Source organism: Lactuca saligna, chromosome 2 (genome assembly GCF_052625555.1).
Source record: "Lactuca saligna cultivar CGN05327 chromosome 2, ASM5262555v1, whole genome shotgun sequence".
NCBI lineage: Eukaryota > Viridiplantae > Streptophyta > Magnoliopsida > Asterales > Asteraceae > Lactuca > Lactuca saligna.
In genome coordinates this window covers 159,490,967-159,509,079 of record NC_136418.1, presented here as the reverse complement: position 1 = coordinate 159,509,079, position 18,113 = coordinate 159,490,967, and positions in this window count along the sequence as shown.

Below are 18,113 nucleotides of genomic sequence, written 5' to 3'. Positions count from 1 at the left end.
TGGTTTTTGGCCCTTCCTAAGGTTATATCCCTCATATTTCAGGTCCTTGTTCTCTCTACGTAGTAATTCAATCTGTTCACAAAAAAATTAAATAGTATCAATAAAATTTTGAGAACAGGAATTTTGATTGACCTCTTTCTTTTCAGATTTAGGGGTAGTGGACACCATGAAAGAAAATTGTAATTCCATCATCTTTGCCTCTGGATCTTCTTCAGCTTTCTCCTCAGTGATGAAACTGATATGGGCCAAGTGAGCATTTTCAGGTCCAGAAATGTTTAGGCCTGAATTTGATCCTCCTAGTTAAATGACTGAGCTACCACCTCTAGATTCACAGTTTCGTTGTTGTTAGCAGCTCCCCTGTTGTTTCACACCGACACCATTGTGCTTTCATTGTTCACTTTTCTATCAGGTTTAGGAAAGTCACGAGCAAAATTACCATGCTCATGATAGTTAAAGCATCACAACTTTCCCTTGTTGAAACCAACTTTCTTCTCCGTATTCATTCCCCAATTGTTCTTTCCTATTTTCTTTGCAAATTAGTTGGCCCTGAACACTTCCATAGCGGTTTTCCAAGTGATGTCCATCGCCTCCACGTCCTTTGGAAGAATTTGATATAAATCAACAAAAGAAATCTGTGGTGGCAATTCACCAGCTACATGTGGAGTTCAAGATTGACCTAATGCTAGGTGTGGCACCGATTGTCAAGGTGTTGTACTGTTTGGCACTGCTTGAGATCCAAGAGTTATCCTCTCAGCTTGAGGAGCTATTAGACAAGCAGTTCATCAGACCGAGTAGTTTGCCATAGGGAGCATCGATTTTGTTCGTCAAGAAGAAGGATGGTTCACACTGGATGTGAATTGATTACCAGGAGTTGAACAAGTTGAAGGTAAAGAACCATTATCCCCTTCTGTGGATTGACGACCTCTTTGATCAACTGCATGGTGCATATTGGTTCTCAAATATCAATGTATGGTCGAGGTATCATTAGGTGAGGGTGAGAGAGGATGAAGTGGAGAAGACCGTGTTTTAGACTCGTTATGGTCATTACGAGTTCATGGTGATGCCATTTGGGCTCACCAATGCGCCTACAATGTTTATGGATTTGATGAATCAGGTGTAAAGGAAGATGATTGATCGATCAATTATTGTTTTTATCGATGATATTTTGGTGTATTCCAAGACCAGAGAGCAACATGAGGAGAACCTTCAAGAGCATTTGGGAGTATTGAGGCGGGAACGATTGTACGTTATGTTCTCAAAGTATGAGTTTTGGTTACAAGAGGTCCAGTTCCTAGGCCATCTCATTAACCATAATAGGATTTTGGTCGATATGGCAAAGATTGAGGTTGCGATGAAGTGGGAGGTCCTGAATTTCCCTCAGATATTAGGAGTTTTTTGGGTTTACCAAGATATTATTGGAGATTTATCGAGGATTTCTCCAAGATTGATGTACCTCTCAATTGTCGCACGAGGAAGGGCGTGGATTTCCGATGGGGTCCTGAGCAGCAGACGACATTTGAGACATTGTGGCAGAAGTTATCTGAGGACCCAATGTTGACCCTTCTGGAAGGTGTTGAGGATTTCGTTGTATTTTATGATGCATCCATCACTGGATTGGGGGCGGTTCTTATAAAGAGGGGTGAGTGATTGCGTATGCTTCTCAGCAGTTGAAGCCGCATGAGGCACGATATCCTACTCATGATCTGGAGTTGGGGGTAGTAGTGTTTGCCCTCGGGATTTAGAGACATTATCTTTATGGGGTCTGGTGTATTGTTTACACGGGTCACAAGAGTTTGAAATAACTTATGGACCAGCCGAACCTGAACATGAGGCAGCACAGGTGGCTTAATGTGGTCAAGGATTATGACTGCGAGATCCTTTACCATCCAGGCAAAGAAAATGTGGTTGCAGATGCTTTGAGCCACAAGTCGAATGGATCTTCAGCTGGGGATCTGTATATAAGGATATCCATTGATTCTCCACTTTTGGACTTGATCATAGGGGCACAAGCAGAAGGAATCAAGAAGGAGAACTGGAAATAGGAGAGGATCAGTGGCGAGATCGACGATTTGTCACTGATAATCAGTGATTATTAACCCGGCGTGGTCGGGTCTGGATTTCGGTTTCTAGAGTGGTCAAACATATAGTTTGGAGGAGGCACATAAGTCTCGCTTTTTGATACTCCCAAGAGCCACCAAGATTTATCGAAATTTAAGAGTAAGTTACTGGTGGTCGTGTATGAAGAGGGAGATAGCCTAGTTAGTTGAGAAGTGCTTGACATGTAGGATAGTCAAGGTCGAGCATCAGAAGCCACATGGAAATTGCAGCCTTTGGAGATTCCCATGTGGAAGTGGGAACAGATCACCATGGATTTTATCACCAAGCTACTAAAGACTGCCAAGGGAATTGATGCTATCAGGGTCATCATGGATCAATTGACTAAGAGTGCCCACTTTTTGGCCATCCGGGAGAGCTCCTCGGTTGAGAAATTGGCCAATGTGTATGTTCTGGAGATTGTTGCTCATTATGGGGTTCCAATTTCCATTGTGTCAAATCGAGATGTTCGGTTCACTTCTCGATCCTGGCAAAAGTTCCACTAGGAACTGGGTACCATGTAGCATTTAAGCACTGCTTATCATCTGTAGACTGAAGGTGAAAGTGAGCAGACCATCCATACACTTGAGGATATGTTATGGGGTTGTGTAAAAGATTTTTGTGGGAGTTGGGATTCCTACTTAACCCTGGCGGGGTTTTCCTACAACAACATCAATCACTCCAGCATTGGTGCTGTAACATCCCAACTCTCATGTATGATATATATATATATATATATATATATATATATATATATATATATATATATTTACGAGTAGATTGAGAAACATGACAAGTTGGATGCCCCAACTCGTCGAGTAGAAACAGATTGGCCACATGGGTTTTAATACCAACTCGACGAGTTGGCGTTGTGAGAGGAAACCCTAAATCTCTGGGGTGGGGTCCTATTTAAAGGACCTTAAGCCCTCGTTTCTGCCTCACCAGCCACCTTACTCCCCTGTGTGAAACCATAATCATCTAGAGTGAATTAAGAGAGAGAGAGGGAGAGAGAGAGAGAGAGAGAGAGAGAAGAGCTAACTTAAAATTTCTAGTGTACTTTTGGAAGAGAAGAGAATAGTATCAAGGCTTGGAAATGAGAAGGGATTGTTGGATCTGGTGTTATTTCATCTATAGCTTCTATTGAAAGTAAAAAGTCTCCACCTTGCTCATTATTTTGATTAGATCTCAGTTTTATGGAGTTTTAGGGTTTTTTCCATCTTTCCTTGGGAATCTGATTGCGTTGAGCTTATCAAGAGATTGAGACTTCAGATCTGGACCTTGTGAGGTCCTAGAGTCCAAAGGTCCCAGCTTTATCCAGCTATAGAAGAAATTTTATGCTTAAGACCCTAAATGAATTTTTTTTTGGTATTTCAAGCCCTTAATGTCATGCATGGATGTAAAGATTGTAGCTTTACATGGTATCTCAGCCTTAGGAGGCTACATCTAGAGTTTGGGGTTGTAAATCTTCCTTAAAACATCTGAATGAGAACATACACTGACGCGACTCGCCAAGTCGGTAAGCTGACTCGACAAGTCGGCTAGGATTTCCCCGACGAATCTGGACATGAGTAACACGGCGAGTTGATGAGACAACTCGACGAGTTAAGTCGGATTTCGTGACATTTCTGAAGAAACGAGGGGATTCGACGAGTCACATAGATGCACTCAACGAGTCGGGTTAACATGGACTGTTGACTCGAGTGTTGACTTCTGTTGAATTTAGGGTTTGGTCAAGACAAGGAATATGGGGACCATGGAGGGGTAAAATGGTCTTTTACCCATCCCAAGAGTTAGAGAGAGAAAATAGCATTTGGTTTATTTAGAGTTGTGATTAGAGTGTTAATTAGAGATAATTATCATATGTGTTAGGCGAGGGCTAGATCGGTGATTCATGTACGAGGTTTATTTGCTTGCTTACGAGGTGAGTGTTCTCACTATACTTATCTAGAGTGGTAATCTTTGTGTGACCGGAGGGTCTTATGTGCTTATATTGAGTATTGTGATATCCTGCGTTATGTCTTTATGATTTATGATGTGTATTATTCTGAGCTTTCTGAGTTAGGACCGGAGGGTCCACTTGAGTTGTGGGACCGGTGGGTTCCACTGAGACACATTGAGCGGAGAGTCTTATTCAACTATAGTCATGAGAGGCTAATGAGATATGTGTGGTATTTTGGGGAACTCACTAAGCTTCGTGCTTACAGTGTTATGTGTTTCAGGTACTTCTTAGGATCACGGGAAGGCCGACTTGATTGTACACACGAGACGGAGTTATGTTTTGAGGATCCTGGATTGTGTTTAAACAATTTATGAACATGTGTTTTTGATAAATTGTCATTTTGGAGAGTTGTGAATTGTGTTTATTAGAATTATGTGATTTTTAAAATGAAATTTTGTTTGAAAATTTACGGTGTTACAGGTGCACCGCCCTTCGAGCTTTAGTATGGTCGGAGATGGCGTACCCCAGTTAATTGGGGGGAGATTGGTCACAAATTCATGGGGAGGACTGATGTAGTCCTCCAAAATATAGAGCTCATCCAGCAGATCAAGTAGAGATTGTAGACAGCTCAGAGCCAGCAGAAGATTTATGCCGACCGACATTGATCAGAGTTGGAGTTCCAAGTCTATGATATGGTGCTACTAGAGGTCTCACCAGGAAGGGTGTGATATGCTTTAGGAAGAGGGGGAAGTTGGGTCCTCTGTATATTGGACCATTCTATATGATCGCCAGGGTAGGCAGGGTGGCCTACCGGTTGGATTTGTCGATTGAGATCAGTCAGATCCACAACACTTCCCATGTTTTGTAATTATGGAAGTGCGTGTTGGACGATGAGGTAGTGGTCCATTTAGATGATATTCAGGTCGATGACCCCCTGAATTATATTGAGATATTGGTAGTGATGGTGGAGAGAAAGATGAAGGTACTACGTAATAAGGAGATACATCTGGTAAAGTTTCAAGGGCAACATCGGAAAGGCTCCAAGTGGACCTGGGAACCGGAGGCGGAGATGCGGGAGCATTATCCTAAGTTATTCGCAACATCAGACTTGAAGGAAAAAGTCTAGTTCAAGTGGGGGAGAATTGTAACACCTGTTCTGAGAAAGGTACAATTTTAACCCTAATTTGTAAAGGGTTGGCATTTTGGTATGTATGTCGTGCATAATCGGGGTATACACATGGCATACTCTTGCATGAGGAGGCGTGTCTTAGACACATACGTTGGTTGTACTCAGCAGGTATCCAACGCGTATGGTGTTCATACCAAAACCATAATTTAACGGTTTTGCACCCTATATAATCCCCTTTATGGCCATGACCTTCACCCTCATCTGCCTCCACCTAAGAAAACGTCCCTCTAGCTAACCCTAAGTGAGAAGAGTGCATCTTGAGCTCATTTTTGCGTTTTGGTGGTATTCTTGAAGAAAAAGGTGGTGGTGGGAAGACTTTGGAGCTTGGAAGCAACTTGGATCTGAGATTTGCTCATTGTTAGCAACCTCCAGGAGGTAAAAATCTCCTAGCTTGATAATCGTATCTTATAGATCTAGCCATTTCTTCATTTAGGGCATTTAGGTCCCAACTACGATGATTCTTGAGCATGGCATGCTATTAATCAAATAAGTCGTCCTTTTCAGACCCAATGAGGGGTCTTGAGTCATAAAAAGGTGGTCTTGAGGCTTAGTTCTTCCCCATTCATGCTCTAGATAGTCCTAAGGTGTTAAGAAGTTGGGATTTGTGTATTAAGCACTTGATGGGTATGCAAAGTCATAAATTTGGAAACTTTATGACTCTTAGTTGTATTTTGGCCTTGAATCTGAAATTGGGACATGAGAACTTAATGCATTAAGCTCTTATTGAGGAAAGAGGATCATCCGTACGTCATGCGTAACCCAGCATACGTTGCACGTACGGGGTCAATCCCTCGACTCTGGTTAAAGTTAAAGTATGCCTAGTATAGGAGCCAAGTATGCCCCGCGTACTCAACTGAGTGTTTATGTTTATCTATTACATATGTCGACATATTGTGTTAGGTTAAGGTTGTACTGCTCTGTGTTGTAGCCAACAAACCCGAGAGCATTCCAGATATGAGTTGAGGGCTTGATTGGCATGTCAGACTCATACTGAGGGTTCGGGAGAATTCTAGATATGAGTTGAGGGCCTGACTCATATTATGGGCTCTAAGGTAATCAAGTCTTTCTAGTTGTGGACCCAGTATATGATGTTATGTGTGTGTGTGCTAGTACTTTAGGCGAACTCACTAAACTTTGACTTATAGATTTTAGTTTATCGTTTAAGGTATTTTAGAGGATCGTGGAAAGGCAAATGTGTGATCATACACAACTTCCTGTTTTATGTCATTGGATCTTGGGAAAACTTTTATTTGAAATAATGCTTTTATAACAATTACTATTTTCTATTTTTATAAACAATGTTGATTAATTGTTGGTTTTAAAAATTTTAAATTTATTGTGATTTTTGAGTGTTACAATACTAGAATATTCTAACATTCTAAGAATTCCTTTTGAATATTTATAGTGTAACATTATATTAGAATATTTTACGTATATTTTAAAAAAAATGTTAATTTTTTTTAAAAAAAATCTAGGTGAATTAAATGATGAAAATAATATTTAAAATATTCTTTTTCGGATTTTTTTTCTTTTATTTTGTATTTTTTTATCTCCAATATAGTTTTTAGTATGGTGTCTTAATGTTTCATAAAGTTAACATGAATTCAAAATATATATATATATATATATATATATATATATATATATATATATATATATATATATATATATATATATATATATATATATATTGGAAAACGGAATATATGATTGTTATATATGTAAGGTTATGTATATAACTAATACGCCGTTTTGACGTTAAACTACATAGTTTTTATCATAAGATGTATTATAATACATGTATATATGTATGGTTCTTTGTTTGGATGTTAATGATCGTTACATTTATTTATCTCCGTTTATGTTTATTTAGGTTTTTCTAATGTTGGTTTTTTTATGCCCACTTACATTCATTTGCATCCATTCTTTTACTTGCTTTTATATTGGTTCTTTTATGTTCTTTCATTCATCTTTTTACAACTTTAAGGACGAACATAAATCAAATAATTTATTAAACGAATAAAAATTAATAAGAAAGACATTCGTTTATGCATTTGTATTTGTTCATTTGTTCGGTTGAAATTAAGCGAACGAACAAATACAAGCATCGTTTGTGTCCATTTACAAGCCTCCTCCCACTAATATAGGATGCATGATAACTTGCCAACTTCTAAACCACCCTATAATTTCCAACATAATTCGTTGATCCCGTTATGCTAAAAATACACTATTTCCATTTCAATTAGTTTAAAAAAATTAATAAGTAAAAGAAAATAAATGCTAACATTAACTATCTTTAAATTTGGATAGTACAAATTATGGTGTTCGAATCCACTTAGGAATAATATGATAATGCAACATAAAATTAAGAAACCATATACGAATTGTATATAAATGAAAAAGCAATATAGGATTCTTATCTAACCTTATATGAAAGCCACTCGTTTTCATAGTATGTATAGTTCTAAAATTAATATATATAACTAAAAATAAATTAATAAGTAAAAGAAAATAAATTTAAATTTGGATAGTACAAATTATGGTGTTCGAATCCACCTAGGAATAATATGATAATGCAACATAAAATTAAGAAACCATATATGAATTGTATATAAATGAAAAAGCATTATATGATTCTTATCTAACCTTATGAAAGCCACTCGTTTTCATAGTATGTATAGTTCTAAAATTAATATATGTTCACATTGATTAGACATGTCAAGAATGGAATTTCACTTTCACTGATTTATTAATATTAATAACATTATCGTACGTGTGAAACACAGAAGACCCCACATGCTCTATCACGTCTTATAGCAAAATTGGTCCGAATCATGTGAAAATTAGGTTTTGTTACAATTTTTTTTAAACATGATGTTCGCATTACATCTTATTCAACATATTATTGTCGTTGAATGACTTTCATTCTATTTATCTCCTTTTTATTTAAATGCAAAATAAAATGAAATGAATTTGTCATATCTCACCACTTTTCTAGGAAATATTCAACGCACTACCACATAACAAATGTCGGTATTTATCTCCTTTTTATTTAAATGCAAAATAAAATGAAATGAATTTTTCATTAATAAACCTTTAAAACTTACATTAATCAGCTTACATAAAAATTATATTTTGATTTATATTTATCCTGAATTACCATTTTCACCGCTAACATGTTTTGGATGTCCTCGTAACATCATAAGATGATATTTTCAAGATTTGTATATCACTTATGAGTTCTTGTTAACGTTTGGCTTCTTTCCAAGCTTAATTTTCCTATTGGAACTGAAGATGTGTTCTAGTTTAAGTCATTTGTTTCGAGTATGTTTTTACCGGAATATGATGTAGCTCGTTTTCTTTTATCCCTTCCAACCAGTTGTCGAAAGGGATTCTTTCGGTGGAATCTCATCAACATCATCGTTGAGGTTGATTGTAGTACGGGGATCACAAGTTTACATGTACTCGTTTGATCATTCGGACGTTTGATTGTTTGTTTGATCGAGATGATTGTGTAAGTACATCCTCAATAAGTGCCAATATCGAGAATTTCTCATGCTTTGTTATAGGCAAATGTTTTTACCATCGTTCTCGTTTTGATATTGTTGGAGAACGGTACTTAAGATGTCAAAATCATTTCTTCCATGTTTATACCTTTTGATAAGATTGTTGACAATCCTGATAAATTGAGTAATATTAGCTTTCATGTTGCGTCATTTGGAAGAAATATCATCGGTACTGCGATAAATGTCCATTCCCATTATCATAAGAAAATGGTGTAATATTTGCTCCCAAAAACTATTGGTGGTTTGGTCGTTCCCGGTAAGGTTATATTGGGAGATGGATATCAGCACGCGTCGATGCAGCATCCTCGGTTCCGGATCAATTCTTGAGACCGTTTTGTGTGGTCTTCATTTTTGTGCATTTTTAAGCTTTGGTTGTCCCCAGATGTGTTTCGGGTACCGAAATCGGTATTATTTCATGCTTATGTTAGGGTTGAGAAAGTTGGAATTCTTGTTGTTGGAAGGTGTTTGGTGTTAGATTAAATGTCTAAGTTCATAACTATTATTGGTATGAACTCGACCCGATAGTAGCATGGTCCATTTGGGTTGCATATCATCATGACAATTTGTTAGGATGAACTTTTGAGAGAAGAGATTGTATATGATTTATTAATATATTATAAGTTATAAGCTATAATATATTACTATGAAATCATATGTTTTAATTAGTATTGATCAAGAATTAAATTTGAATTAATTTAGTGATCAAAAGAGATTAATTAAATTTATCGGGACTAATTATGGTAATTAGTTATATTTTTATATGTTGGGCTTATGATCCATGTTGGACCAAGTTTATGTATGGATACATAAAGAATTGGGCCACATGAACCATGGATCATATAACCCATGGGTATGGGTTTGGGTTATACCCATGACCCTTGAAATCCAACATATAAATACATACTCTTAACCTAAAAAACATCTACATGCTTGTTCTTTGAGTTCATGGGTGTTTTCGGGTGTATGGAATTCTCTCTCAAGTTCCACCTTTGTCCATGATGTGTTGTGACTTCATTTGAGACTTCCACACTATTGGGACTAAGCTCTTTAAGGCCAAATTCATCAAGTTCTACAAGCTACACAAAGAGGTAAACTTCTAACTAGTATTTTATGTAGTTTATATCACTTGTATGCTAGTTCTAGACTTAAAGCTTTGGAAAGCATTTGCATGTATAATTAGTGAAAACATAGATCCAAAGCTTCTAGGGTTGTATGTGCATCATAGGATGTTGTAGTGTACAAAACCCAACAGTACTATCAGAGACATGGGTTGTTTTCTGTTATATTGATGCAAATGTTTGATTTTCAAAGATGAAAAAAAAAGCATGAAGTTTGTCAAATTTTAAGATAATTACTTGTTTTTGTGAAAAACTAATTATTTGTCAAAATTGAATAATTTGTTATATGAGTTGAGTTAGGTCAAATTTAGTAAAAGATAAAATGATATTATTATTTTATTAGTTTTAAAAGTTTGATCTACAAATTTTTTTTTTTTTTTGAAACCTCCATAAGTTATGGATATGAAAGCTTTTAAAAAACAATTGATTTAAAGTTTTTTATGGAGTTAAAAAACTTGGCGTTAATGTTTTAAAAAATTCCATAATTTGTTCTTAAGTTATGAAACATGAAAACTTTCATCATAAAACAAGCATGTAACTCCATAAGTTATGGAATCCAAAAGTTTTCAAGAGTTACAAAACTTGCCCTCAAGTTTTGAAATTTGAAAAATGTTTTTTATGGAAAAAATTGAATTTTAAAACTCTTGGGTTAAATAACTTAAACAATTAATTAAATGGTTTTATTTTTGAATTTAATAATTGGAATTATGATGTTTTGTTGAATAGTTCAAGTTAACTCTTATGAACTTTATTAATAGTTAATTAAAACATTTAATTAAAAGAGTATTAATAAATTCATAAATAGTTTTATGAACTCCGTAACATGTCCTAAAGTTATGGATGTTCAAGAGTCTCTGCATTAAAAATTTTAAAACCTATATTAAACTCAAATGTTATGAAATTAAAAGTTTTTGAATTTTTCGAAACTTGCCCTCAAGTTTTGGAATTTGTAAAGTTCCCCCCCCCCCCCCTCATGAATACTTTAATTCCAAGTTAAACCTTATAATTTTAAAAGTTAAAATTCAACCCTTATACTAGTATAATATTAATAGTTAATATAAATATAAATATAAATATATATATATATATATATATATATATATATATATATATATATATATATATATATATATATATATATATATAAGAACAAAGTCAGTCTTACTATTAGTAGACATCATTCACGAAGCCAATTTATAAGGGGGGTCAAAAGTTACTGCCTATAAAATGGCAGTTTAATGGGTGTCCACTCTCACCCACCGCTTCCTTGACTGGTGGAGGGTCGTTAGTCGAATGGATAGGACAGGACATTAATTATCCCTTCATTAAAAGTATAATGATAGATCTAAAGTAACTGAACTTTATTAAATTCCTAATCTTAGTAACTTTAGGAAAATGTGAATTTGGTGCTAACCCATGAAATTTACACTTTGTACCTTACCAAGTCGTTAGTGGAGTGTGTGTGGTTAACCGACACACTAACATGGACTAGTAAGAGTGGAGAAGGGTAACTTAATGTTTATCATAGATCGGTGGAGCGCGTGTGGTTACCCGACACATCGATTAGATGATAAAATTAAGGGTACCAAGTTAATTTGAATGGTTATTCATACCTTGTTTTGTGATCATCGGCATCCCAGTCACAAAACTTAAAAGGCACAATCGAGATTTAAACATAACATTGAATAGTTCAATGAACCTCAAAGGATCTATGAGTTTCAATTCACTTAAAACCCAAAATTCATTTTCGTTTTTCGTGGTGGAAATTGGTAAATCTTCATTTACCTACCTTCAAATATTTTATAGCTTGGATTACGACATCCCTCTTCCAAGTTATAAAATATTGTATTGGATCCTAGACTCAATATTTCATATTGGATGTTATATTAAGGACATAAATAAACTCATTTGAATTTCTCCCATTGTAGATGTCTAGATCATACAATTATGGTTTACCCAAATCTTTCCTAACGAGCTAGTGAGAGCAATGTTAATTATAGAAAAACAAAAGTTTCAATTCATGAAGTTGCAGGGGTTGAAAAGTTGTTTTGCTATACTTAAGGGAGAGGCAATTATGCTTCATTTCAAATCTAAAAGCTTGGATTGTGAGATTTTTAATCAAATTTAGTCATGATTACATTATTTGCATTCTAAAATTCGATTATGTCATAATTTGAATTATGAGAACATGACAAAATATAATAAAATATTGTAACAGAAGACTGGTCGAGTATCATGTCTTTAAGTAAGACATCATGAATCGTGTCCCATATGCTTTGGATATGGGATCGATTGCTTGTGCTATAATAATTATATGTTCTAAATTTTCAAGTGCCTCAGGCACTAAGAGGGAAAAAGGAACAGAACCGAATATGACTAGATTGATTAAGCAATTGTCGAGGACAATCTGAGGTTTACTAAAGATTTATTGTTCATGGACAATTGGAAGTATAGTGTAATTTTTGGAAGGACCATATTGATATATTCTGAAAAAAGGCAACTCTTGTTCAGAAATGATAGTCAAAATGGGAATATGGAAATGTTTCCATAGGTGGAAGTTGTTCTTCAAATATGTGTAAGATTAGAAAACTTAATGCAAGAAGGATGTTCAAAGGAATGTACTTTGAATATGAGACTTCGTTTACATGGAATTTCTCTCTATTGGAATACTTTATAATGTCTGTTGCCAAGTCCTTGTGACTATTGTGCATAGTCATTACAAGAGGATCAATGCATATAAGTTTAGAATCTAACAAATTTCGGTAAATGGTAAGAATTTGGTATTCTTACATTTATCATAAGGATTTGGAGTTGTGAAATGAACATCATTAGAGTCGTGTTCAAATAATCCATTTCACAAAGTAAGGACCGTAGACAAACATAGTGTGCATGCTTAGAGCATGTCATAACTATTGTTTGGACAAACATAGTGTACATGCTTGGAGCATGGCATAACTAGTGTTTCAATTCAAGTATTAAGTTGATAAATCAAAAAATTATTCAATGAATAATGTGTAATCAATATGGTGATAAATGAAAGGTGTTTTATTTATACTCACAGGTTCCGAGACCATATTGGATTCGATTATTTTTGTGTTTCACTTTGCATGTTTTGACTTCCCGAATAACTGTGTTATTCAAACCATCCACATTCAATCATACTTTTGAAGTAGGTATGAATCAAGACTGTCATGAATTGGGCTTGTAGATGTCTAGAGTTGTTTAGACATAGAAAAAGTTGCTACAACATTCATGAGTGCTCCTAGAATAAGATTCGAGTATTGGATTAAACCCACGCTCATTTGAATCACTTCATGGATTTTATCACGAGTGATCATCAGACGATAATATCTTATATTCTTCAAACCAAGAGATATGAGTTGCAGTCTACAAGTCGGTTACATATTAATTATGTGAAAACATACCAGTAACTTGGTGTTATAAAATGCATCTTTGTGTGTGATTTGATAAGTATATAGAGCAAGCATATGAGTCGAGATTTATCCATTCCTTTTACACTTAGAGGAATAAAAGCGATATTTGTGGGCCCCTCGATGATTTAGTGATGACAAACTTAAGTGCTCGGTCGGGCCTGGACTGATTTGATTTGTTAAATTAGTTACTCGTCATAAATCGGAAATAGGGAAACAACAGGTAGACAGAGAGAATGAATATAATCCATGTCTCAGTTCATATGATATCTACAATGGAGGAATATATGATCCCTTATCTAATGGACATGTGATTGACTACGTCAGAGTTCGACAATGACTTTTAAGGGCTACGATTGCTAGTTGGGATGTTGGAGTCGTACTTGCAATAATAGTTTTAAACTTATCCAAGTGGGAGACTGTTGTATTAGATGTCTAAGCCCATAACTATTATTGGTACGATCTCGACCCGAGAGTAGCATGGTCCATTTGGGTTGCATATCATCATGACAATTTGTTAGGATTGACTTTTGAGAGAAGAGATTGTATATGATTTATTAATATATTATAAGCTATAATATATTAATATGAAATCATATGTTTTAATTGGTATTGATCAAAAATTAATTTGGAATTAATTTAGTAATCAAAAGAGACTAATTAAATCTATGGGGACTAATTATGGTAATTAGTTATATTTATATGTGTTGGGCTTATGATCCATTTTGGACCACGTTTATGTATGGATACTTAAAGAGTTGGGTCACACGAACCATGGATCATAAAACCCATGGGTATGGGTTTGGGTTATACCCATGGCCCTTGAAATCCAACATATAAATACATGCTCTTAACCTAAAAAATACCTACATGCTTGTTCTTGGAGTTCATGGGTGTTTTTGGGTGCATGGAATTCTCTCTCAACTTCCACCTTTGTCCATGATGTGTTGTGACTTCATTTGAGGTTTCCACACTATTGGGGCTAAGCTCTTTAAGGCCAAATTCATCAAGTTCTACAATCTACACAAAGAGGTAAACTTCTAACTAGTATTGTAACGACCCAAAATTTAAGACCAAAAATTTCTTTAATAAATCATTACTTAAAGTAACATCATCATTCCAAAACATAATATGAGTATAAGTTTTCAAAACATATGTTCGTTATCAGAGTAAACATTCCCAGGCTGTCTAATCTATAGTGTGTGCCATGCGATCACCGCGAGCTCTTTCCTCCGCTACCGGAAGTACCTGAAACCAAAACTGAAAACCGTAAGCACGAAGCTTAGTGAGTTCCCCACCCTACCACATACCATGCATAACCACATACTGCACATACTGGGCCACGCCCCCTATCTTGGGCCTCGCCCCCTTCCTCGGGCCTCGCCCGCTACAACGGCCCCGCCGCTCCAGGCCCCGCCTGGCTTCGAGCCCCGCTCGGATACAAATTTGTTTTACTTAGGCCTCGCCTGTCACAGGGCCTCGCCCGTCAACAAATAATAACACACAAACATTTCATAACACATAACTAACACATGCAACTGGTTCTGTCCTAAGGCCTCGCCTTTCCTGGGCCTCGCCCATGTCCTGCTACTGAGGAGTCATGGAACCCCATCCATGCTCCTAATGGTAGTGAGGTACGGGCCTAGCCCACTCTTACTCCTGTTCTAATTCGGGCCTCACCCCTAATCTGCTACTAGTAAGATATGGAACCCCATCCACACTCTCCTATTGGTGAGATACGGGACCTCGCCCACACTCACCTCCCTACCAGGTACATACATGTATCACACAGACAACAAGTATAAACTATCATATATAAACAATTCCTTGGGCGCCCGCCCGCTATTACTGGACCTCGTACTGCAAACAATGCTAGCATATTGTGCCTAGGGCTAACCCCCAGGTCTTCTACTCATAACTACATGGGCCGGCATTGTGGCCTTAGACCCATTCACACAAAGGGAAACTCACCTGAACTGGCTGAACTTGCTGATGATCTCACTAGCTGCTTCCCGACAACTCACGGAACTCCTGCTCCCCTTGCTCCCCGAACTACCAATATCAATGCAACACTGAGTCTAACTGACCCCCGAAAGACAATCAAGTCCACCCTGGTCCAAAGTCAAAGTCCAGGTCAAAGTCAACCTTCCAGGTCAACCCTACTCGCCGAGTCACCCTACTGACTCGCCGAGTTCAAAATGATCATATTCCTTTCATTTGCGACTCGACTCGCCGAGTCAGTCCATGACTCGCCGAGTCTACCGATTTCTGAGTCCAGACCTGTTCAACTCACTGAGTCTCCACCCGACTCACTGATTCGAGTCACAACTCGAAGGGTTTGGGGTTTCGCAACCTGAATCGCCGAGTCCAAGAACAGACTCGCCGAGTCCAAGGCAATCTTCATACGACTCGACGAGTTGTTCATCCCACTCGTCGAGTTTCTCCACAACTTCATGCTACTCGCCGAGTCCACTCAAAGGACTCGTCGAGTCCCTTCAGATCTCCTTACATGCAGAGGATTTTTGAGTCATGTATGGACTCCAAACTATAGATCCACCCTTCCCAAGCCTATTCCACACGTAAAGTTGCAAACTTTACGTGTAGAGAAGGAGATCTATGCAAAATATGCCATAAACTAGAGTGTAAGGCCAAGGGGCTTCAAAATTGACTTAATGGATGATACTTTATGCTTCTCCAGTCCATAACACACTTGGATCTGAAGTGGCAACTCCAGATCCGGCTTCTAACTCAAAATAATAACATTATGGCAAAAGAGCCCCAACAACCACACATAGATCTAGGTGCAAAAAGGGTCCAGGAACTAGTTTATTACCTCCAAGTGCTCAGAATGAACTCACAATCCTAGATCTATAGCTCCTTCTTGCTCCTCCAAGTTCCTTCTTCCTTTTCCAAGCTTTAATGCACCTTCCAAGGCTCAACTAGGAGATATGACGGCTAGGGTTTGATATCCAGGGCTAAAGAGGCAGTAAGGAACCCTAGGAAGAAGATTAAGACATTTATATAGGCCCCAAGTCCCGAATTTAGGGTTTTCCACGCACAGACCAGACTCGCCGAGTCACCTTGACCGACTCGCCGAGTCGGTCGCTTACACCTCGACCCGGATCCCGCTCGGACTCGCCGAGTCCCTCTTTGGACTCGCCGAGTCGGCCCTTTAATTAGGGCTTTTCTTTCCTTTCATGGCTTTTGAAACTTTGGGTATTACAACTCTCCCCCACTTAAACTAAACTTCGCCCTCGAAGTTTACTATACTCTACTGTCGGCGATCAACCTCCAAAGCCCCACCATCCATTCTAGCACCAGCTGCCTAACTTTGCTGGCCTTCCGTTCAGTCATTCAGACCAATATCAATCCTTACAGATAATAATCTCGGGTCCATCCCGAGCCTGAACATCCTATAACACAACTTACTCAACCGACAATCTTTTGGTAATTTCCAAATACCGCACTGACCCCGTAGGGTTCACCCTTTCTTTCCTTACGCGCTTTCCTTGCCTCCCCAAGGCAATGCTCCATAACCATCTATCCCTTCTGCCACAGTGAAGACCCTTTCCTCACCAAATCTATTACTCCCGTCACTCCCAGTACGGGTCATCGTTGCCAGTACCCACTGGCCATTCTTCCTACTATCATTCTGTGTCGAGCACCCCACGATCGACTAACTGAATCCCACCATACTCTGCATCCCCGCACTGCTACTGACTAGAAATCCTGCTATTCTTAGCTGGCTTCCGAATGAACTGAGACCATCCTGGTCCCTACCAACCTATCAATATCTGGATTACCGACTCTCACCGATTACTGACCCAGCACAACCACTAGTCGCTCCCAGCGACATTCGAAGATACTTCTGCCACCTATACTGCTCAATCTATTCCACCATGCTGGCACTACAATTTCCTGGGATCCCCGATCCCCTTGCCTAGACGCTAAGATCCTACCAGGTCCTACCTGTGCTGCTAAAACTCACGGGCCTCGCCCACGGGTCTCACCCAACCATACTACTGAGCTACCCGGCTCTCAGGTCTCACCTATACTGCTATCCTCATATGGGCCTCGCCCACGGGTCTCACCCGACTGTATCCTAGAGAGGCCTCTTCCAAGGTCTCATCTCTCCATGGCTATACAGGCAACTCCATACCATTCTCATCCATTCCCCATTCCCGATCCCTATCTGAATGTTAAGAGATAAGGGCCTCGCCCCGACTCCGCCAACGAAGCTACTACAAAATGCTACGGCTGCCCCGTAGTCTTACATCACTTTCCACCACTGACCACTGACACGAAAACATCTCCTGCTATTTGACCTCAAGATCCCCATTCCGACTCACACGAGCTCTACATGTGGCCCTTTAACCTGAATCCGAACCACATACCCACCATTACCCTTCACACGCACGCACTGATGGGAAGTTCTCAAACTCCCAACCCTGAACTTTTAAACGCTGAACTACCCCTTTTCCTTATCAGAAATCATATACCCGATATGGATTTGCGTGCCCTTACCCTTATACACTCATAGGATTCTCCCCCACTTGGATCTTGCTTACACCTCGATGATCGATGAGCAGAAGCCCCAATCCTTGCTACCATAATCAATCCGCTGAGGAATCCCAAGCTTACCATAGCTAAGGATTTAACCTGTCCATACTAAAACTCACACGGCTCCCAAACCAGCGAGACATACTGAGTCTCACCAAGGCATGCTACGGATACGGCACTCAAGGTAACCTTCTTCGATACACCCCATCCCTTAAT